General features: G+C 47.8%; 1 protein-coding gene across 1 annotated transcript in view; it reads right to left on the bottom strand.

Moving 5' to 3' along the window:
• PLA2G4C (phospholipase A2 group IVC) overlaps nt 1–20,148 on the bottom strand; it is a 69,046-nt gene extending 48,898 nt beyond the window's left edge. Inside the window, exon 1 of the mRNA XM_088469893.1 lies at nt 19,946–20,148. The gene's annotated coding sequence lies outside the window, so the exon portion shown is untranslated. The remainder of the gene's footprint in view (nt 1–19,945) is intronic.
• Nucleotides 20,149–24,341: the final 4,193 nt, after the last annotated feature.

The following is a 24,341-nucleotide window of genomic DNA, read 5'->3' as shown; positions in this document are numbered from 1 at the left end:
GCCACTTTTCGTGTTTTGTGTTTTGGTTTTGGATCTGGATCTTTCTTCGTGTTTTGGATCTGGATTGGTTTTGCCAAAACCACCCTTCCGTGTTTTGGGTTCTGGGTTTTGTGTTTTGGATCTGTATTTTTTTTTTAAAAAGCATAAAAACAGCTAAAATCACAGAATTTGTGGGTTTTTCTGCTCCTATGCTATTATTAACCTCAATAGCCTTAATTTCCACTCATTTCCAGTCTATTCTGAACACCTCACACCTCACAATAGTGTTTTTATGTCCAAAAGGTTGCACCGAGGTAGCTGGATGACTATGCTAAGCGACACGAGTGGGCGGCACAAACACGTGGCCCATCTAGGAGTGATACTGCAGTGGCAGACAGGATGGCAGTTTGAAAAACTAGGCCCCAAACAGTACATAATGCAAAGAAAAAAAAGAGGTGCAAGATGGAATTGTCCTCCCACCCACCCTTATGTTGTATAAACAGGACATGCACACTAACAAACCAAACATTTCAGCGCCAGGGTCTGCCACACGACTGTGGCTGAAATGATTGGTTCGTTTGGGCCCCCACAAAACAAGCTGGCAATTAATCTGTCCCTGCACAAACTGGCTCTACGGAGGCAAGATGTCGTCCTCATCCTCCGATTCCTCACCCTCTTCAGTGTTGTGTACATCCTCATCCTCACAGAGTATTAATTCGTCCCTGCTGGAATCCACAACCACAGGTCCCTCTGTACGTTCTGGAGGCTGGTCTCCCTGGAAGAGTTGATAATTCATTTTATGAACATCATCTTCTCCACATTTTGTGGAAGCAACCTCCTACGCCTTTTGCTGACAAGGTTCCCGGCTGCACTAAACACTCTTTCGGAGTACACACTGGAGGGGGGCAACTCAGGTAAAATAGAGCCAGTTTGTACAGGGACCTCCAAATTGCTTCTTTTTCCTGCCAGTACAGGTACGGACTGTCTGACATGCCTACTTGGATGCTGTCACCGATGTAATCCTTTAACAGACAGACGCACACTTGTCGCTGCTGCTTTAAGGATGCAGGTGCGGCTACAGCCCACACATTTCACAAAGACAGAAAAAAAAAGAAGAATATTTTTATTGTTTGTGGAGCGCACTTTGTGGGCTACACCACCCTTTAACAGACAGACGCACGCTTGCCGCTGCTGCTTTAAGGATGCAGGTGCGGCTACAGCCCACACATTTCACAAAGACAGAAAAAAAAATAAGAATTTTTTTATTGTTTGTGGAGCGCACTTTGTGGGTTACACCACCCTTTAACAGACAGACGCACGCTTGTCGCTGCTGCTTTAAGGATGCAGGTGCGGCTACAGCCCACACATTTCACAAAGACAGAAAAAAAAAGAAGAATATTTTTATTGTTTGTGGAGCGCACTTTGAGGGTTACACCACCCTTTAACAGACAGACGCACGCTTGTCGCTGCTGCTTTAAGGATGCAGGTGCGGCTACAGCCCACACATTTCACAAAGACAGAAAAAAAAATACGAATTTTTTAATTGTTTGTGGAGCGCACTTTGAGGGTTACACCACCCTTTAACAGACAGACGCACGCTTGTCGCTGCTGCTTTGAGGACAGTATCATATGCAGTGACAGTAGACTTGTCAGAAATTGTTGGCACGTCCTTCAGTCCGGACCAGATGTCCAAACCGGCCCTTGACTTATGACACAGGCGCACGCTTGGCGCTGCTAGTGTGTTGCTGCACGTGCGACTACATCGCACACAAGTCACAAACACATAAAAAAAATATTTGTTATTTTTTGGAGCACTTTGAAGGTTACACCACCCTTTAACAGACAGACGCACGCTTGTCGCTGCTGCTTTGAGGATGCAAGTGCGGCTACAGCCCACACAATTCACAAAGATAGAAAAAAAAAGAATATTTTTATTGTTTGTGGAGCACACTTTGAGGGTTACACCACCCTTTAACAGACAGACGCACGCTTGTCGCTGCTGCTTTGAGGATGCAGGTGGAATCTAGACGGGATTTGGAACCAGGGACACACTACCTCCATCAATTGTCTAAATCCCACTGCACTAATGGCGGATACCGGACCCACGTATAACACCAACATAGCAGTCAAGGCCTCAGTTATACTTTTGCTTCAGGATGACTGCTGTCGTACTTCATCCTCATCACTAGGGACTGTTGGAGGGTCAATTGTTTAGTAAAAGTGGTGGTGTTCCTACTTCCTCTCTGGGATGATGAACAACTCCCAGCAGCAGCAACAGCACTAGGAGGAAGTGGTTCTTGAACTTTCCATATTTTATTTTTATCTGAGAAAGTTTGGTCCTCCATTTATGTTATATTGATATATACGTGCGGCTAAAGCGCACACAAACACAGAAAATATTTTTTTATTTTTGCTGGAGAGTAGTGAGCTTTGTGGGTTACACCACCCTTTAAGAAATGAGCCAGCCGGCTCTTTACTTATGGGACACAGGCGCACGCTTGGCGCTGCTCCTTTGTTGATGCACGTGCAGCCACAGTGCACACAATTCACAAACACAGAAAATATATTTTTTTTGGGTTTGGACTGGAGTGTACTTTGGGGGTTACAGCACCCGTTAACGGTCAAGCCAGCCGGCCCTTTACTTATGACACAGGCGCACGCTTGGCACTACTTTGTTGATGCACGTGCGGCTACTGCGCACACAATTCACAAACACAGAAAATATTTTTTTATTTGGTATGGAGTGTACTTTGGGGGTTACAGCACCCTTTAACGGTCAAGCCAGCTGGCCCTTTACTTATGACACAGGCGCACGCTTGGCACTACTTTGTTGATGCACGTGCGGCTACTGCGCACACAATTCACAAACACAGAAAAAATATTTTGTTATTTGGTTTGGAGTGTACTTTGGGGGTTACAGCACCCTTTAACGGTCAAGCCAGCCGGCCCTTTACTTATGACACAGGCTCACGCTTGGCACTACTTTGTTGATGCACGTGCGGCTACTGCGCACACAATTCACAAACACAGAAAAAATATTTTGTTATTTGGTTTGGAGTGTACTTTGGGGGTTACAGCACCCTTTAACGGTCAAACCAGCCGGCCCTTTACTTATGACACAGGCGCACGCTTGGCACTACTTTGTTGATGCACGTGCGGCTACTGCGCACACAATTCACAAACACAGAAAAAATATTTTGTTTTTTGGTTTGGACTGGAGTGTACTTTGGGGGTTACAGCACCCGTTAACGGTCAAGCCAGCCGGCCCTTTACTTATGACACAGGCGCACGCTTGGCACTACTTTGTTGATGCACGTGCGGCTACTGCGCACACAATTCACAAACACAGAAAAAATATTTTGTTATTTGGTTTGGAGTGTACTTTGGGGGTTACAGCACCCTTTAACGGTCAAGCCAGCCGGCCCTTTATTTATGACACAGGCGCACGCTTGGCACTACTTTGTTGATGCACGTGCGGCTACTGCGCACACAATTCACAAACACAGAAAAAATATTTTGTTATTTGGTTTGGAGTGTACTTTGGGGGTTACAGCACCCTTTAACGGTCAAGCCAGCTGGCCCTTTACTTATGACACAGGCGCACGCTTGGCACTACTTTGTTGATGCACGTGCGGCTACTGCGCACACAATTCACAAACACAGAAAAAATATTTTGTTATTTGGTTTGGAGTGTACTTTGGGGGTTACAGCACCCTTTAACGGTCAAGCCAGCTGGCCCTTTACTTATGACACAGGCGCACGCTTGGCACTACTTTGTTGATGCACGTGCGGCTACAGCGCACACAATTCACAAACACAGAAAAAATATTTTGTTTTTTGGTTTGGACTGGAGTGTACTTTGGGGGTTACAGCAACCTTTAATGGTCAAGCCAGCCGGCCCTTTACTTATGACACAGGCGCACGCTTGGCACTACTTTTTTGATGCACGTGCGGCCACTGCGCACACAATTCACAAACACAGAAAAAATATTTTGTTATTTGGTTTGGAGTGTACTTTGGGGGTTACAGCACCCTTTAACGGTCAAGCCAGCCGGCCCTTTACTTATGACACAGGCGCACGCTTGGCACTACTTTGTTGATGCACGTGCGGCTACTGCGCACACAATTCACAAACACAGAAAAAATATTTTGTTATTTGGTTTGGAGTGTACTTTGGGGGTTACAGCACCCTTTAATGGTCAAGCCAGCCGGCCCTTTACTTATGACACAGGCGCACGCTTGGCACTACTTTGTTGATGCACGTGCGGCTACTGCGCACACAATTCACAAACACAGAAAAAATATTTTATTATTTGGTTTGGAGTGTACTTTGGGGGTTACCGCACCCTTTAACGGTCAAGCCAGCCGGCCCTTTACTTATGACACAGGCGCACGCTTGGCACTACTTTGTTGATGCACGTGCGGCTACTGCGCACACAATTCACAAACAGAAAAAATATTTTGTTTTTTGGTTTGGACTGGAGTGTACTTTGGGGGTTACAGCACCCTTTACCGGTCAAGCCAGCCGGCCCTTTACTTATGACACAGGCGCACGCTTGGCACTACTTTGTTGATGCACGTGCGGCTACTGCGCACACAATTCACAAACACAGAAAAAATATTTTGTTATTTGGTTTGGAGTGTACTTTGGGGGTTACAGCACCCTTTAACGGTCAAGCCAGCCGGCCCTTTACTTATGACACAGGCGCACGCTTGGCACTTCTTTGTTGATGCACGTGCGGCTACTGCGCACACAATTCACAAACACAGAAAAAATATTTGGTATTTGGTTTGGAGTGTACTTTGGGGGTTACAGCACCCTTTAACGGTCAAGCCAGCCGGCCCTTTACTTATGACACAGGCGCATGCTTGGCACTACTTTGTTGATGCACGTGCGGCTACTGCGCACACAATTCACAAACACAGAAAATTTTTTATTTTTTTTGGTTTGGACTGGAGTGTACTTTGGGGGTTACAGCACCCTTTAACGGTCAAGCCAGCCGGCCCTTTACTTATAACACAGGCGCCCGCTTGGCACTACTTTGTTGATGCACGTGCGGCTCTGCGCACACAATTCACAAACACAGAAAAAATATATTTTTTTTAGCACTTGGGGGGAGCACCCCTGATGGACAGAGCACCCCCTGGACAACACTACAGCACCCCTTTAGGACTGGGACACTGCACAGGACTTTGGAGTGGACACAGCCCCTATGGAGAACTAACTGCACAACACAGTCCAGCCAGCCCCTATGGACTTTGAAGTAGTGGACACAGCCCCTATTAACAACAGCAGCACAGCACAACACAGCCAGCCCCTATGGACTTTGAAGTAGTGGACAACAGCAGCACAGCGCAGCACAGCACAGCACAACACTACTCTGCACTACACTACACTACACAGCCCAGCCAACCCAAACTCCCACCCTCCCTCTTCACTGTCCACAGCCGAGTGAGAAAATGGCACCAATGCGGGTACCTTATATAGGATCCAAAACCCGCGAGACCCGGAAGGCGGGATGATGACGTTTTGCCTCGATTTCAGATCCGAGTCAGGCGGGAAAAGTCGAGCCTGACTCGGATCTGACTCGGATCGGGTGGCTCGGGGGGGTTCGGATTTCAGAAATCCGAACCCGCTCACCCCTAGTTTATATACATTGCTGCAATAGTAGTCATAACATTAAAAAATAAGCAGCCGGGCATTAGCTACCAAATGTTAGGTGCCCTTGTGTGGAGTTCATCCAACTACTGGTGAAGAAACAAAGGAGTCATGTAAGAGACTCCATGGATATACTGAAGATTTTTAAAGAAACAGAATGGAAGGATGGACATAATTTGGTAACCAGTGACATAACATCAGTCTACACCATCATCGACCATTGAACATAAGCTAAGAACAGAATCCAACATCCTCCTAAAACAAGTGGAGTTTAGCATGGAGTGTATCAATTTCATAGTGGAGCACAATTACTGCTGATGTGAGGGGCCATGCAATATACAGGTTCGCAGGACAGCGATGGAGATCAATGTCGCATCAAGTCCAACATCCCATATTAAGACCTGGGGGACTGGTTCAGGTATATAGATGAAGTACTGTGTATTTGAAAAGAATATGTGGATACCTTGACTGAACTTGAAATAGAATTTCTAGAATACATTAGCAAGAATTACCTGAACTTGAAATTTACCTCTACTAAAAACCTGGAAAAAGTAGAATTTCTGGATTTGTAGAGTATAGATATGCACCATATTTATTTTCCCTTTTTTTTAGGGGGGGCACCAAATTATAACTTTCCTTCGGGCGTCTGAGCTGTGAAACATGTTGCAAGATTCTAAATAAGTTAGACTCATTCTGGTTTTATTATTTTATGTATTCTTTTTACTTTTAATTGATTCACATTTTTAAGTGTTTGCATTTATTATATGACTTTTTAGTGCCAACAGCCTAGTTAAAAATATTTTATTTTGTTTTAATAAATTCATCATTGTCTGTTATAGGACCTGAGTTCCAAGACATATTTATAGTATATATTAGATACTGTATAATTTTAAATAAAATACATTTCTTTCACACCTAAACTATTGTAGTGGACAAATCAGAACTTCAGGATGGAGCACACCAAACACAACAGCCACTCCAACAGCGAGTGCGTCTATGGCCCCGCCCATAAAAGCACCAGAGTCAATTAAGCCTTGGCTACAAGACAGTCAAGGCTTACTTTGACATTTCATTTGAATAGGCATGATGGGCCTGATCAACCCAATATCGATTTTCTTTAATGAAGAAATTAATCTAAACATACTCATAAGCGTTACACAATTAGTAAAAATTTAATTGATTTTTTTTTCATTGCAATGATATTAACAGCAGATCCTATATTTAACACATTTTTACTGAATTCAGCATGATGCAATACTTCTAACGACATTTATTTAAGGATTTTCTGTTTGTCTTGATGGCTATAAACCACATAAACATTGATGGACAAAGAATTAATGACTATTCTATTTTTGTTTTTTTGTAACAGTACAACTCAGGAGTATAAAAATCTAAGCATTTATATTTGCTTACTTATGTAAAAGGTACTGCTATAAACACAATTGCATAATTTTATGCAAAGCTTATTTATAAATGTGTGTACGGGTGGTCTGCAGACCGCCTGTACACACAGTGGCAGCCGCGGGGAGGGGTGGCCCGCCCCGCCTCCCTGCCAGTGGGACCCGCGGCTGCTGGATAGATGATGGCCGTTCAGTGTGTATGAAAGAACATCATCTAAAGATATATCTGCAGATCACTCGATCTGCAGATATATCTTAGGTGTGTACCCACGGTATACAATCGGGAAGCCGGCTGCCTTAATACAGGCAGCCGGCTTCACGACTGTCATATCCCAGCGAGGGTGTAATACCGAGCGTCTAGATGTAGAAGCCTGACATTTCCCCGACGCCGGGAGACCGACGCCTGCCATCCCGATCGAAGGCACCCCCCGGTTGACTTTGCTTTAGGCAATGGGGAAGTGGGGGGTTAGGGTTAGGCACTTAGAGGGGGGATTAGGGTTAGGCACTTGGGGGGGGAGGCTAGGGTTAGGCACCCCTAAGGAGGGTTAGGGGGTTAGGTTAGTCAATACTTACCTATCGACGATCAGGATTTCCAGTGCTGTCGGGCTTCCGCTGCCGAGAACTCTGCTTTGGTCGGCCAGGCGCTGCCGGGAATCGTACTGCCTGTCATGCGGCCGGTGGTATTTCATACCGATTCCGTACCCACTTTAAGTTTACTTCATACAAATGCCAAAGGTAAGAGCTTTATAAAATGGTCTAACAAGATTTATTTAATGATTTATTTAGAAGCTTCAGAGATATTAGTATTTGTAGCAGAGAAAAAATTATTAAGATTTTTAGATATGGTACCTCACAGATGATAGGAAGTGATATTGGGAATTATTTCATAAGGAAAGGGCTGATACTTAATTTCAAGGAGAAATTTTAGAAAGCAATTAGAAGCAAGTTTTGTAAGGTTTTTTCACAGCCAAGAATTGACTAGATTCACTGCTAATGGTTTTATATAGTTTTTATGTCACTTTTCAACTCTCCTTAATTTTTTTCATAAAGAAGACTGCTAAATGTAATTGTAAGCTCATCTATAGACTTTTCATGATTTGACAATGGACTATGGGCCTGATTCAGACCCGCTCATGAGCGCACAGAGCTCACAAGCGGGTCGATGTTCTCCCACTGCGCATGCGCCGCCTCTGGCGTGCGCATGCGCGAGCCCCAGCGAGCGATCGGCAGCTTTGTTGCTCCGGGGCCCACTACAAGACGGGGCGGCTGTCGATGGTGAGTGACAGCTCACCCCGTTTTGTAGGCGGGGAGGGGGGATGGACAGGACATCACGATTAGAGCAGGAAGTCCACTCGGGCTTGCGGGAGCTGAGACCCTCCCGCAGGGTCTCGACGCAAGCCCGATGGTTGCAATAATCGCAACCATCGCCAGGCTGCTCGCACTAGCTGTGGGTCAACCACAGCTTTGTGAGCAGGCTGGAGGCCGAAACAAAATAAAACCGCCATAATTCAGAGCGAGCGCTCACAAACAGCGAGCGCCTCTGAATCATGCCCTAAGTCTTAAAAGATTTCTCAGCATTTAAAGGACTTACATAGCTAAACAAGGAAGACTATTCAAATACTATGCAACATGTTACACAGTCCCACCTGGAAACTATGCCATCATAAGGAACTCTTTAATTGCCTTGTAGATCGATGGACAAGACAAAGACAGGTGTTACTGACAACTTACACCTACAGTATCTCTCAAAAGTCGCAGAGAAAAGCAACTGCATGCAAGCTTCATACTGCAAGAAGTTGCATGACAGACTAGTGTTTGGGCAAGATTAAACTTGAATAGGTTCCCACAAACAGGTGTGAGTTTTCCCAGACCAAACTTGCAAATTTACCAAGAATTGAGTTTTGCAAACTTGTGTTTTTCGATGGTGAATGCAAATGTCTTTTGTCATGCGAGTTTTAGGCAAAACACATGTGAGAACGGATGTGTTTATAAAACACGTGTGAGAATGATGTGTTTATAAAACACACAGGAGAATGAATGTGTTTATAAAACACACAGGAGAATGCATGCATCATCCAAGAAACATATTCTGATTGAAGTAGTCACATCATGTACACACTGCCTAAGCATATAAAAACACCACAAACAGCCCAACCTTTGAAGGTTTTGTTGGTTGGAGGATACAGAGGGAAAGTGAGGAGTGTGTTTAGTGGTGTAGGAGAGTTTTTGGCTATGGGAATAGATTGTTGCTTGGTATTTGGAAATTGTTTTGTGCTTATTTATTGTCTTGTCATATATCTGTCTCATTTTTCTGTCTTTCTTCATTGTTTTTTTCTTTTGTCCTATCAGAGTTTGCTGTGTGGGTGGCATGTGTGTGGGTGGTAGAAGAGGAGGTTTGTGTTAGTTTGTCTTTTTTTGTCTGTGTGTTTTGTGTTTGTATAGGGAGGTGGTTAGGAATATGTCCAGGGCAGAGGAGAGGCAGGGGTAGAGTGAGGTGGAGGAGGTTGCATCTCAAGAGGCCCTACAGAGCAGTACAGGCAGCAGTGATGAGGCACCTAGGCAGAGGGACAAGACCAAGATGGGGAGCAATGTGAATTTTTCTGTGGAAGAGTACATGGTCATTGTGCAGGAGGTCATGAAATCCCACCACAGGCTGTTTGGATGAAAAGGCTGCCAGCATATTGACACGCCATATCACTCAGGACATTAGGCATGTCCACAATGCTAAAAACAATCTACCCTGACTGCATGCCACTGTGACTCCTGGCTAGGGAAGCAGATGCAGGTATCCATCAGTGGCTGAAATGCCACCATTACCAGAGTTACTGTATGTACCGGGAGAATGTTGACTGGGATATCACGAGAACTCTACTGGTCACAGACTGAAAATTACTAGTAGCCAGAAAGTGAAACACAGCCAAAAGCTTATGCAGGCCTGAGACAGAGTGGGAACGTGCAGTGTCAGTGTCTAGGTCCAGTTTGACTAGGTCATGCAAATGGAATATGTTGTTACAGTTCATTGGGAACATCTGTTTGACTTTGTCATCGGCCAATTCGTTCAGGTTCAAACACATCCCAAAAAATGTGGCCTGAGCAGCCTTTGTGATATCTGCATTACCTCATTTTCTGCTTAGTTACTTGCTCCTGGGTCCTTCCAGCCTGGTGGTAGAGCCTCTGAAATCCCAGCCACATGCAATGAATACCAATGGTAGTATATATTGCCATTTTTGCTTCACACAAATCAATGCAGCTGATTTAGCACCTTTAAATAGCATCAGTATTGTTTTCCCACTAATTGCAACTTAAAACACCTGTGATCACATCCAAACTCACGCAAAAACTCACCTCAGGAGGTCGTCTATTTGAAAAGTCTATTTTGTTGAGAGTTTGGTAATCTCTCATGCGAGTTCCAAAACTCAATTCTTGGTAAATTTGCGTGTAGTATGGTTTCGTATGGCAAGTGCTTGTGAGTTTGGCCGATGGTGTATTTGGACGTGTTTTGGAAACTCAAGTGAGTTTTGATGTCTGTTTCCTGCAAGTTCACACGTTTGCCCTTGGTAAATTTGCGGGTCGGAAAAGCAGCCAAAACTCGCATGAGATTGCAATCTCGCCCAAACACAATTCTTAGTCAATTTACCTCTAAGACTCAATTAAAGACATTGATTTGATAGACAAACCTATTCTCTTCACAGAAAGGCCTAAAACCAAGCTGTAAATATTTGGTCACTAATGAAGAAAAGGACAAGGATAAAACTGGAAGAACTGAGGGCCTGATTCTGACCCGGTTGCAAGCGATGTGCGCTCGCAACCGGGTCGATGGTGGGCCAGTGCGCATGCGCACTATGGAGCCGGCTCCATCGTGCGCATGTGCGAGACCTGGATAGCTCCGGGTCTCGTACCAAAGGGGGTGTGCTGTCGATGTTGAGTGACAGCACGCCCCCTTTGGTGGGTGGGCCGGGGGAGTGGCTGCCCAAATGGAGGCATTCCCATGTGAATGCCTCCATTTGGGGGCGGCCCCACTGACATCACGAGTGATGTAATTGGGAGAGATTTCGGCTATGTTAGAGCCGATATCTCTCTGGGGCTTGCAGCAACAAGACCCTACCACAAGGGTCTCATCGCAAGCCCAATGGTCTTGACCATCGCGACCATCTTCCTGGCCGCTCGCTATAGCCGTGGGTGGTCACCCGCAGCTATGCGAGCAGCCAGGAGGCCGTTCTAAAAAAAAATAGCCCAGCCCTGATTCAGAGCGAGCACTCTGTCAGAGCGTCCGGCTCTGAATCAGGGCCTGAGTCAGAATTTTTTAAATGTTTTCCTTATGTGCATAAGCAATGTGCATGGCAGCAATACTTGACTTTATTGTTTTTTGTGACAAGAGAATGGAGTGTAACTTGAAAGTTTGAGGTGATGTACTTGGTATAATAGGTAAAATTCCACTGACTGCGGGCCTGATTCAGACCCGCTCGCGAGCGCTGAGCGCTCGCAAGCGGGTCGATGTTGCCCAAGTGTGCATGCGCATGACGGAGGCGGCTCCGTCGTGTGTATGCGCGAGACCCAAATAACGACGGCCAAGCCGTCGTTATGGGTCTCGGACCAAAGGGGGCGTGCTGTCGATGGTGATTGACAACACGCCCCCTTTGATGGGCGTGCCGGGGGCGTGGCTGCCCAGACGGAGGCGTTCCCATGGGAACGCCTACCATCTGGGGCCGGCCCCACTGACATCACTAGTGATGTCAGTGGGAGTGCTTTTGGCTCTGGTCACCCACAGCTATGCGAATGGCTAGGAGGCCGCTCCAACACAGGGCCTGTGTTCTTACCTTACCTGTAACCATGATAGGATTAACACAGGAGAATTCATAGAAATAGAATGATTCAAAGATAAATGTTTGTTCAATAAGTATTCAGGGATTAAGGACTACAGAGAGAGATCAGATAAGTCACCCATAGTTTTATTATTTTAAACAACACTCTTAAGCTTTAACTTAACTAATAAATAAGACACAGACAACTGTATAGTATTGGTTAAAGAGGTCACAGCCAAATTTATTTCTATCAAATTAGAATTGTTAATTAGTCCTGGTGGCGAAAAAGCAGTGCTACCTCGGTCTACAGCTCGCGCTTTACCAAAATGGGGTTGAGTTTCCCCCCCATGCGCAAGCTATCCTGGGTAGTACCACCTCCCCTTAACTAGCATAGTGCTGGCCCCTCCCTAGGATGAAGACCTGGTTCTCCCCTAAAGTAGCAACCGACTTGCCTTTCTTAAAGGGGGGATGCTAGCCAAGCTCTGCTGCACTAAATTCTGCCGATGAGGAGCACTGCTTTCTGCCAACAACATGGACAAAAAGATGGCCACGTAATGCCACCAAAAAAAAAAACAATCTCTTACTAACTATTCCAATGAGGCCAGGATATCCGAGATAAAAAACCCTAAACCTTCCTCAGTGCGGTGCACTTCATCCGGACCGGCCTATATAAATGCGCCTCCTCATATCGAAGACGAGGGAGCTTGATAGCACGCCCGCCTAAGCCAACCACAAACCTAGACACTGTGTACCACGCCAGAGCCTCCTTGGAATCATCTCAGACCAACAAAGTTTAACCTGTGGCCAGCGCTCTGCTACCAATTTCAAATCTCGCTTAATGGCGATGGTCAGCTCCACTCCTTTACATGTGCCAAGGTCATTATCACCCAAGTGCATGACCAGACTTGCTCTCAGACTGCCATAGAAGGTCCAAAAGGCCACTCCACCTAAAACCTCTTAACCCAATCCAACAGACCTTAAAAGGGGCTAAGCTGGCCCAATTATGCCTGCTTGCCCAGTAAACAAAAAAATGCCCAACAATCCACACCCGGCAATCTTTCTTCAAAACACCTGTGATGTGAAAAAACTGTATAACATAACATTAGTAAATTTGTAATAACAATATTAAACAAAAACTTGAACCTGGAACGAAAAAACAGGGAGGGGGAAAACTGAGTTGTTTAGGTTACCCAGATGGACAACACCAAACCTCTTTCTGTGCAAGCAAAGGTGAAAAGAACTCCAATCCCCCCTAGTGGCAGGTAGCATAAGGCACTGGGTTTCCTAAATAACAATGAAGATGGGCGGTAGAACTGCGCTCTCGTTGACCAGGGGGTGGTGTGTTGTGGTTTCGGGGTGCTGCACCTTTGTGTGGGAGTACCTTTTCCGCACTGAAAACGTATGGAGGTAGGGGAGGTAAGGTGCGCTCTTCCTGCTAGTAATGGTGATGGTGATGACTTGTGTGTGTTTGTTAGTGGTGTTAATTAGAATATTTCTTCTGGTGGTGGTGATGTTTTGGGAGTGAGGAGGGTGTGATTGGGTATGGAGTGTAGTTTGGAGTAATGTGAAAAGGGGAATGGAATAGGATCAAAATGAGGCCAGCGAGACAGTAATTTTGGGCAAAATCTTTTATTGAGTAGTCACAATGCTGTTCTGTTAAGATCCCGGGCAGGTGGGTGGGGTTCAGTGATGAGACTGGGGAGGTAGGTGGACCCTTTTAGGGGGCTCCTTCCCGTGCGGTTCAGTGATCTTGCACGTCACCCCTGCTGGACCTATGGTCGACAGTCTAGGAAGTTTCGGGGGGGTGGGGGGATTTGCAGAGTGGGTTGGAACACCTGTGCGGCATCCCACGTGTTGGTGTGAGTCTTGACAGTACTTACCTACCGGTATTTTTTTTGTTATGGTGATGTAGGTCGACGTTGCGGCCGTTGCAGATGGGTTGGAAGATGCAGGTTTGTTGGTGAGCTGGATCAGCGTGTTGCTGGTGTGCTGCAAGTGCACGGCTGTTCTGATTGGTCTGCGGAGGTCAGCGACCGGAGTATGCAAGCTGAAATTGGCTCTTGGTCGTGCCGCTGGTGGTGCGGAGCCAGAGGTGTGGATGAGTGAGCTGCTGGGAGGCTGGGTTGCAGCGTGTGTGCTGGGACCACCCCTGGGGGGTGGTCTGCCTGGGATACTGATTCAAAAAAAGCCAGGGAGGAGGGGGGATGTGGAAAGTGTGACCTGGATGGAGCTGGTCACTGGCGATGTTGGCTGGGTGGACTTGCGGCCGGATGTGCGGGATGCTCTTATCACTGACGGTCCCTTGTGGAAATGGGGATTGACGGTGGAGACACCCCTTGCCAGGAGTGAGTTGCTGAGCACGCCTGGGAGCAGGGGGGGAGAGGGGCTGGTCCGGGGTGGAGCCAGTCACTGGAGGTGTGAGCGGTGCGGACCAGCAGGCAGGTGGGCTGAGAGCTTTCTGCACTGGTGGTCCCTGGTGGGGATGGGGATCTTTAGTGGAGGTCAGCCTGGATCGGTGTCGGGTTAGATGTGAGGGTCACCAACGCGTTTCGGCACAGGCGCCTTCTTCAAGGAGGTGAATAACAAACTCGCCAGGGGCGCCACTACTTCTGTAACATATAGCCCCTTATATAAACCTTGTAAGCTGAAGACTTCCATCTACCTAAGTGTTTGATTGCCTCTGCGGAAGAACCTGATGCTGCAGCGCAAGGTGCCGCCCCAAACCTAAACGAATGGGTGCCGTACTCTTCAGAACTCTTGGAACTGAGACAAGGCATCAGCTATCTCATTCTCCACACCAGGAACGTGCCTGGCCGTAAAATCAATATTTTTCAACAGACAGACAAAAACTAAATGCCTAAGCAGTGACAGCACTTGGGGGCAGACCGACCTCTTATTGTTAATGGCTTAGACCACCCCCAACTTATTGCACCAAAATATGATTTTCCGATTTCTAAACCTTGAAGCCCAGAGCTCCATTGCTACCACAATTGGAAATAGCTCCAACAGGAGTAAATTACGTGTCAAACCCTCCAAATGCCACGAATCGGGCCAAGCCTCAGCGCTCCATTCACCGCCAAAAAATGCTCCAAAACCTAATGCCCCTGATGCGTCTGTGAACAACTGAAGTTCGTAATTGGCTACAGACGAAGCGAGCCAAATGCGAACCCCATTAAACTCCCGTAGGAATCTTAACCAGACCTTAAAATCTTCCTTCATGTCCGCCGAAAGGCGGACCATATGGTAAGCTTTCTTGACGCCTGAGGAGGCACGCTCCAGCCTGTAACAAAATACCCTACCAATGGGAATGACTGCAGTTGCTTAAAAGTTATTCTCTTAACGGATGTAAATTGCAATAACAACTCGCTAATCTTCTGCACCTTTTCACAGGGGAGCCTACATAAACCCAAATCAAAGTCGATTTCAATACCCAGGTAAGACAAACTAGTTACAGGTCTTTCCATTATTTTGTACGCAATGGGAATCCCCATTGAACTAAAAAGCGCCTTGACCGAAAAAAGCAGGTCACTACAGACTGCGCTATTGGCCGGCCCTACTAAAAGAAAATCGTCAAGATAATGAGTGATGCCTGAATGGCTAGTGCCTGCTTGAAGACACCACTGTAAAAAGGTGCTAAAATACTCAAAAAAGGAACAAGAAATAGAACAGCCCATAGGTAGACACTTATCTATGTAAATTGAATCACCTATCCAAAAACCCATGTACTTGAATGATTCGGGATGCAAAGGGAGCAACCTGAAAGCCGATTCAACATTGATCTTTGCCAACAATGCCCCTTTTCCAAAATCCCACACGATACCAAGTGCATCCTCAAATGACTGGTATGTGACACTACAATCGACCGGATCTAAAGTGTCATTAACTGACCCTCCTTCCGGATAAGACAGGTGTTGTATTAACCTGAACTTTCCTTGTTCCTTTCTTGGTATCACGCCCTGTGGGGAAATGCAAAGATTTTCCACAGGCGGTGAGGCAAAAGGGTCACGCATAAACCCCAAACTCAGCTCCACCTAATTTTTTCCGCCACAACCTCTGGAAAATCCCTAGCTGACTTAAGATTCCTTTTAGCTACAGCTATAACTGTACGAACCAACCTAAAACCCTCCTTAAAACCTTGTAATAGGAAGGCCACTTCCTCCTTAAGAGGATAACGCCTCAACCAGCACTCTAATATCTCCATCCTAATTGGAGACTCAGCTTTATTTAGTACCTGTACGCTGATCCCCTTTTCCTGCTATGGAACCCCTGGGGCGATTGCTTTCTTTTGCTGGGGGACTTCCCCCACAAAGCATGCACACGTGCTGGTAGCGGCAACTAGCCCCTCTGCTACACTGGGCATTATTAAATGCGTAGCACTTCCCCTTGCCTCCAGTATTAAATCTGGGGCGGGCCAGAAAGGGATGTTTATGTCCCACAGTAGGTTCGACAACTGATCGGGCCTGCTGCGTAACTTCCAGCCACACCTCCACATCCTTAAACCCAAAACTAAAAATGTTATGGCCATCCTGCTTTTTTCTGAAAAGTTCATCATACTGACTCCAAACATTATGCCTAACTGACACCTGCATACCCTGCAATAAATGTAAGTACGTCAGCACATTCATACATTGAGCTGGGCGTGTCTCAATATAACAGGCAGCAAACACATAAATACCAGTCAGCCAATTCTGATAGCTCCTCCTGGCCTCCTCAGCTGCCACTGCCCCTTTTTTTGCTGTGTCTAACGCCTTCTTAGCGTCATGAGTGATAGCGAACATGTCGACATAACAACCTTTTCGAATTCGCTCTCTGATTTTGGACCTAACCCCCCTTAATATTGCCATCTTAGAGAAATGGACCACATCCCCTGAAGCATCTGGAACCGAGCTGGCCACTAGACTACCTTCTCTTTTGGGACTCTTGCTCTTACCCTTCAACTGCTGCATGAAGTATTTCATGAGCTTGCCCGGCCTCTCCCCTGAACTAGAGGAGTCCAAAGACTCATCAGAGTGTGATAGCTGAGAAATTGAAGGTACTGCAATACTCATCTCACCTGATCCAGATGCCGACGGAACCTCGGGCGCATCCCTGGAGGTGGAGGCTTGTCCCTCATTGTGAGAAACCAAACAGAGGAGTGGGGGCGGGGCCAGGCCCATAATTCAAAAACTTCTGTCCTGCATTTGCGTAGGTGGCAGCAGGTGGGGGGGTTGACACTGGAGCTAGCAACCTGGGCCAAGAGCCCCCATAAGGGGTTGCTCTATCCTGCTGCGCAAACAACCTAGTGAAGTGGATTAAAGGGGGTTGGAGCATTGTACCTGGGGGCCCGCTATCTTGGCTCCTATGGTAGGCCTGCGCCCTAGGCGCTGTGGCAATCCCCAGACCTCCAGTCCCTAGGACAGAGAGGGGGGAGTGTGAGGAGGTTAAAACCTCCTCAGCATCAAAAATGGCCACCGGAGGCGAGGGGGCATGGCTAGCGGCCGGGGAAGTGCGGCACACAGCCCCTCTAACCACTTGTCCCAAATTAGCTGTGGGGGTACTCGGTGCACCCGCCGGTCCTGGAAGGTTGATTAAGGAGGGGCTGCCTGCCACTACAGCTACCGCGGCGGGTGGGGGCTGGGGCCCCGCGTGGTCCAAAATGGCCACCTGAGTTAATTGGGCGTAGCGAGCGGCCGGGGAAGCTGGACGGGCAGCCCCGCTAGTACCCGGCAGAATAAAATGGTGGGGGGTGCTGGGTGCGCTCTCTGCACCCCTCACCAACCAAGAGGGAGGCAGGAAGAGGGTGAAAAGAGAATAGAAGGACAGAGAGAAAAGCTGTGTGAAAGGGCACAGAATATAAGGAGAGTAAGAGAGATGAAGGTTTTATAATTGAAGAGCAATAAACAGCACAATACAGCTACTGGGTACTTATCACTCTGGATCTCAAAAATGGAAAGAGGCAGTTGACTCCTCTTCCAGCCTTAATATACAAGTGCTAAGCCCCGCCTTGACGGGGCAGCTAATAAGCTACCCGGATAATGATTGGCAATTGACCTCAACCAGTTATACACTATCAACAAAACCAGCTCTAACTAGTACTGTACCAAATAAAAAACAGGGTGCTTATATCTTCTCAAGCTTATTCAAGTATTCAAATATTTATCACATTAAAACAGAACATACCAAGATAGGAGAATTTGTAAGAATTGTGGGAAAACTATATGGGATACTACAGTATACAATTTGGAAAAGGACACCTGCAAAGTACAGAAGGGAGTCATGTATGTTCTACACAAGAGATTTATTTATTACCAGTTATTTATGTAGTACACACATACGCAGGCACAGGGAGAATAGGCAGACTCCACACAGTTAGGGTTGTAGTGGCAATTGAATCCACCACCTCAGTACTGTAAGGCAGTAATGCTAACCATTACACACTCTGTGCTGCCGAGATACCCATAAGTCAGTGGCTCCCAAACTTTTTTGAATCATGGCGCTCTAGTGTATCAGTATTTTTTTCAGCTGATTGCCCGTACACAGGGGCGCCGAGAAGGGGGGGAGCCGCGAGCGGGTACTAATTACCTGGGTCCGGCACTGCTCCCCATCCCTCTTAGGTCACAGCAGCCCAGCACATACTGCTGTGTGCTGGGCTGCACCGGGAGACTGTCCGAGGCTGCTAAAGCAGCAGCCAGAGAGTCTCCTATGCCAAAGGGGGGAGCGTTCATGCTGATCGTGCCCCCATTGGCTGTGTGGCGGGCTAAGGGGCACATGGCGCCGCCCTCCTCAGCGCGCAGCGCTGCACCGCAAATGTGTTTTTTTTAAGGGGGCGTGACCACAAGTTCCGCTATTAGGCCACACCCCCTACCCACCCCCAGGCCGGCCCGATCCACTGCAACATGCAGATGATGGTCGTTCAGTTTGTATGAAAGTCCATCATCTGCAGATATATCGCTATAGTGTGTACACACCTTTAGGTTCAGTTATATAGTGGTAGACAGGTGTGTGCTTTTGTTTGTCCACATGTTTACATTACATTGACCATAAATAATTTGACTTGTTACTGGACCACCAGCCTGAGGCACCCCTGCAAGTATCCCGAGGCACCCCAGGGTGCCACGGCGCACAGTTTGGGAACCACTGCCATAAGTAGTAAAAGTGTTGTTAACGGGGAAGGTTAGGGTGTGGGGTGGGGAGGGTTAGGGTTAGGCTACAAGGAGGGAGGGTTAGGGGGGAAGGCAGGAGGGTAAGTATACTTATCCAACCCCTGTCGGGAAACCAACCATCGGGATGGCGCTGTCGGTATTCTGACAGGAGGCATCCCGACAGCTGGCATGACATACCGATCTAATGGCACAATGCAGGAGCTTTCACAGAAATCTCTGGCAAAATGCTAATTATTATCAATGTGGACTACGATCTGACCCCTATGAACTAAACAAGCTAAGCTTTGCAGAGTTTAGTCCCGTAGTTTACACCTTCTTCAGATGGTGTAAACTAAACCTATGGAGGCTTCATAGTTCACTCTTGCAGCCCCCAATCAGCAATGGAAGCTGATACTGTGTGCATGCGCAGTGTCAGCTTCCCCCAAAGAAGTCTTTCACTTCTGTGACAGACTTCTACAGTTTGCTGGGGATTTAACTTGCAGGGACATCCCCTGTCCCTGCACGTTCCCATTTGTACATAATGTCTATATTTTCTTTAAAAAATTACCATATCCCCGGGTTGTGGATAGATAATAATCGCGGCTGGTCTGCGACTATTAGTACATAGAAACCTAAGTAACAAATTAAGCAAATGAATGTGTTGTCCAGTCTTAAAAAAATAAAATTAAACAAATATTAAAACTATTCTTATGATTTAGCAGTTACACCATATAAATTTACAGGGTGCAGTAAATATGACATTTTAAAGTAAATAAGCAGGAGAAAAAAGATGGTTTCTGCCAGATGTTATTCCTGTTATGTTATGTGCTGCAGTTATTATAGACAGTCATTTCTACAGTTGGAAACCAAAGGCAAAGAAATAATAATCTGTTTATAAATAAAGCAAATCCTAAAACAAGAGTGATCAACACATTCATAACATGACATTGCATATTTCTACAGTATACAGTATGTAATGCTTACCTTACAATTTCTGTAGGGATTAGTTATTCACACACCCGGGTTGCACTGTGAAACACTCCAGCGTTGCCTTTGATGTCCGTGGATTGTTTCCAGGCAAGAGCTTCTGTGGAATTTACTGGCAGGCAGATAAACTTGCTTGCAGTGCAGTGCATGCTGGTCCTGACAGCAGCAACTCAGCTATATGAAGTAACATCCCTGTTTGTTACAGTTGGTTCTTCTCCTGTGCTTGAAATCTATGCAAAATCCATATACAATAGAAAATCAACAGCTTGTGACCCACTTGTCTCCCCCCTGCAGCTTGGTCACGCAGAAGCACAAAAGTCTACTTTATTTTTTATCCTTACACTGTTTCCACCCACTTGATGAATAAGGAGGTAATTTCATTCCTGCACGGAAGGCTGGTGGGTGAGAGCATGTGTATAATAGCGCTGATTGATGGTGCAACATATCTGGAATGCCATTATGTGGTTTCTTATTTTATCCTGGTCATTAGAAGCTTTCAATGCAAACATAATGGTGTACATGAGGACAGTATGCTCTGCTGGGGCAGCAATATTACAGACTAACATTCTTCAATCTCCTTCAAGCTGGGACAGCTGCACGGGCATCTCCAATATCTGCTGCAGACCCTATAAACAGATATGAGGAGCCATAAATGATGCGATAATACCTATTTCTACTTCAGGGTCCATAGGGGGTCCACAGGGTTGACCTTGGGGTATAGCTGGATCTGGATCCACGGGCACCACGCAGTTAAAGCTTTGCTGCTCCCAGGATGCACTTGGGTCCGTCCTCCTCTATACCCCGCCCCCGAGCCACAGCACCTCAGTTTTAGTTGGTGCCCGGCCGGAGTCGGGTCACCCTGGGCAGTGGGGCTGCATAAGCTTTTTAATAAGTTTTTTTTATTTTATTTTTTACTATCTTCAGAGCGGCAGCATCAGACTGTCCATCTGGACGTCCACGCTGCCGCTCCAACAGCCCCACTGGCGCTGCGACGCCAGTACTGATCTGGGGATAGCAGCGGGGAGATCAAATGCAGTCTTTAGCTGCCGGTCTCTGGGGACAGACCGGCGGCGCTAGTAGCGGCGGCGGGCTCCCCCCTCTGTGGCATACCCCGCGTGTCCGCTGGACCACCAGGATATAAGTACCGGCGGGGAACCGGCTTCCCTGGGGGGTTTATTACTAGCAGGGGAGGCAGCCTTCCCTGCTTTAGCGGCTCCTCCCCTCAGCCCAGCGTGCCTTCTCTCATGCGTGCTGGCGTCGCTGGGCTGTTATCTCCTGGCCACTCCTCCTCAGAGCTCTCCGGCGGCCATCTTCTCCAGGCAGCATCGCAGAGCTCCCAGGCGGTATACAGTGGACCAGTCCCCCTGCGTACCTCTCCCCCTACAGAGGACAGTGTTTGCAGTGCTATAGCCCTCCCAGACACTGAATCTAGGAGGTTGATTGTAACGAAAGGTGCAGTGAGTATAACTTGTCTGCATGGTATGTGACTTTTGCTTGTGCTGCCTGTCTGTGCTTATTTCTAATGTCAGCTTATACCTATCCCTTTCCTTCTCCTACAGCCCGCAGGTGCGTGGGGGAGGGGTGTTCTTTCTGTGTACCTCGCTTATATAGATCTACGTATTTGTGAGGTCCGTCACATACAGCGGTGTGCTACTCAGTACTATATTGTGGGCTGTTTGTGTTGCATACTTGGGAGTGCGCAGGTGTTATACGCCTTACCTCGTTTTGGTGATACATTGTTATTGCGAAAGTTTTGTGTCATGTCTGATGAGGAGAATGAGCGCTCCGTGGCTCCTGTGTTGTTTTCCTGCCGATGCTGTTCGGCATTGGTTGACGGGGTGGATTTGTCTCAGGACGGTCTGTGCTGGCGGTGCCAGCTGGTACCTGGTCCCTCTAAAGCCCCGGTGGCGCAGGATCCTCCCTGGGCGATGTTTACGCAAGTGCTGGCGTCAATCGCAGACCGGCTTGCGGTCCCGACTGGGGTCCCTTCTAGGGCGTTGCCCCAGCCTACCATCCCCCGTTCCCCGGGTGTGACGCATCTGGTGCAGTCTCCTACCGAGTCTCAGACTGTGGGTCCTTATGCGGGATTGCCTGTATACGTGCAATCTCCCACGGTGCCGCAGCAGTCGATGGTACTCTTTCAGGGGTATCCTCAAACGGTACCCCCTCCCTGGGTGGATGTCCTCTCCAGCTCTGTTCAGAGCTTGGCGGCTTCATCATCGGCTTTTCAGTTTATGTTGCACAGTGATTTGCCCCCAAAGGCGTCCAAGCGACCCGTTTTGGCTTCACTGGCTTCGCAATTCACGGACACGGACGTGTCTTCGGATGATGGGGAGATCCATGATGACTCTGACTCGGATCCCGGGGCCCAGGAGGTGGAGGCTAAGTCCTCCATTAATGTGCCGGCATTGGTTAGGGCGGTGCGGGCCATCCTTCATATAGAGGAGGATGCGCCGGCTCCCAGGTCGAAGTACCCTAATTTTAAAAAGGTCAAAGTAGCTTTGACTGTTTTTCCCCTGTCTGACCAGTTGACGGATCATATGGCAGGGGCCTGGCAGTTGCCCAGCAAGAGATTCCAACCGCAGAAACAGTTGGCTTCAAACTATCCTTTTCCTGAGGCTTATTGCAGGAAATGGAAAACTCCGCCTGAGGTGGATTCCCATGTCACCCGCTTAATTAAAAGCACTACGCTGCCTTTGCCGTCGATCTCCTCCCTGAAAGATCCCACGGACAGGAAAGTGGAGACTTGTTTAAAGTCTATCTATTCTCTCTCGGGGGCCTGTCCGTCCTTGGCCATCTCTTGGGTGGCTAAGGCCATAGAGAGCTGGGCCAATGCTTTGGAAGATACCTTTCCGGATGATGCTCCGGAGATCCAGAGAGCGTTGATAGGACAAATGAGGGATGCGGCTTCCTACATTGGGGAAGCATCGTTGGATGCAAGCCTGCTGACCTCTAGGGTGTCGGCCGCAGCTGTGTCGGCGCGTCGGTCCTTGTGGCTGAGGTCTTGGAGAGCTGACACTGACTCCAAAAAGGGCCTGGAGGCCTTACCTTTTAATGGAGAGTTGCTTTTTGGTCCGGACTTGGACAAAATAGTGGATACTCTGGCTAAGTCTAAATCAGCCTTCCTCCCTTCGGCTTCTGCACCTACCAAGGTACGGAGCTCTGCCTTTCGGTCCTTTCGGGTTCAGGGCAAGGCCAAAGGTCAGTCCTTCCCAAGGCAGTCGGTGACCAAGGCCGCTTCTAAGCCCAAGAAGCAGGCCTGGAGTGCCAGGCGCCCTTCTTCCAAACAGGAAGATAAACCTTCTGCCTGATGGGACGGGCCTCCCTCTGGGGGACCCCAGAGTGGGAGGCCGACTTCTTCTATTTGCCTAGTGCTGGCACAATACCACCATGGATGCCTGGGTTCGAGAAGTGGTCTCCCAGGGGTACGCCCTGTCTTTTCGGCACAGACCGCCCCACCAGTTTTTCTGCACGAGTCCTTCTCAGGACAGGACCAAGACTTTACAGATTAAGGAAGCTATAAAGTCCTTGCTGAAAGCAGGGGTCATTGTTCCCATTCCTCAATTACAACGAGGGACGGGGTACTATTCTTCTCTGTTTCTGGTGCAGAAACCCAATGGTTCTCATCGCCCTATCCTCAACTTGAAGTCTGAACAAATTCCTCAGGGTTCCCAAGTTCAGGATGGAAACGTTACGTTCCATCATTCTGGCGATGGAACCTGGGGATTACATGGTGTCCCTGGATATCCAGGACGCCTACCTCCATGTTCCGATAGCACCTTCGCACCAGCGGTATCTGAGGTTTGCTATCCTTCAACATCATTATCAGTTCCGGGCGCTACCCTTTGGCCTCTCCACGGCACCGAGGGTATTCACAAAGATTATGGTGGTCATTACCCTGCACATCTTCGGAACCAGAATGCATGGCTTCTGCCGTATCTGGACGACCTCCTGTTGCTGGCAAGCTCCCCGGAGGTACTGCTTCAACATCTCCACCTGACGATCGCTTGCCTGCAAGCGCACGGGTGGCTGATAAATTGGAAAAAGTCCTCCCTGATTCCATCACAGCGAATGGTTCATTTGGGAGCCCTGCTGGATTCTCGTCAGCAAACGATCTTCCTGACCCCGGAGAAGGTCTCCTCCCTACAGCTGCGGGTACACAGTTGCCTGAGCAGTTGCCGCCTGTCGGTCCATTCGGCTATGAGAGTTCTGGGGTCCATGGTGTCCACATTCGACATGGTGGAATTTGCCCAGTTCCATTCCTGGCCCCTGCAGGGGCTGATTCTATCGGAATGGAACAGGTTACCTCACCGGATCCGCTCTCAGATGCTGGTGTTGTCCCCGGAGGTTTGGCAGTCTTTGGCTTGGTGGCTTCAGACAGCTCATCTGGTCA

Source organism: Taudactylus pleione, unplaced genomic scaffold (genome assembly GCF_031769625.1).
Source record: "Taudactylus pleione unplaced genomic scaffold, aTauple2 ptg000095l, whole genome shotgun sequence".
Classification (NCBI taxonomy): Eukaryota; Metazoa; Chordata; class Amphibia; order Anura; family Myobatrachidae; genus Taudactylus; species Taudactylus pleione.
This window is presented reverse-complemented; position numbering and strand designations above follow the sequence as displayed.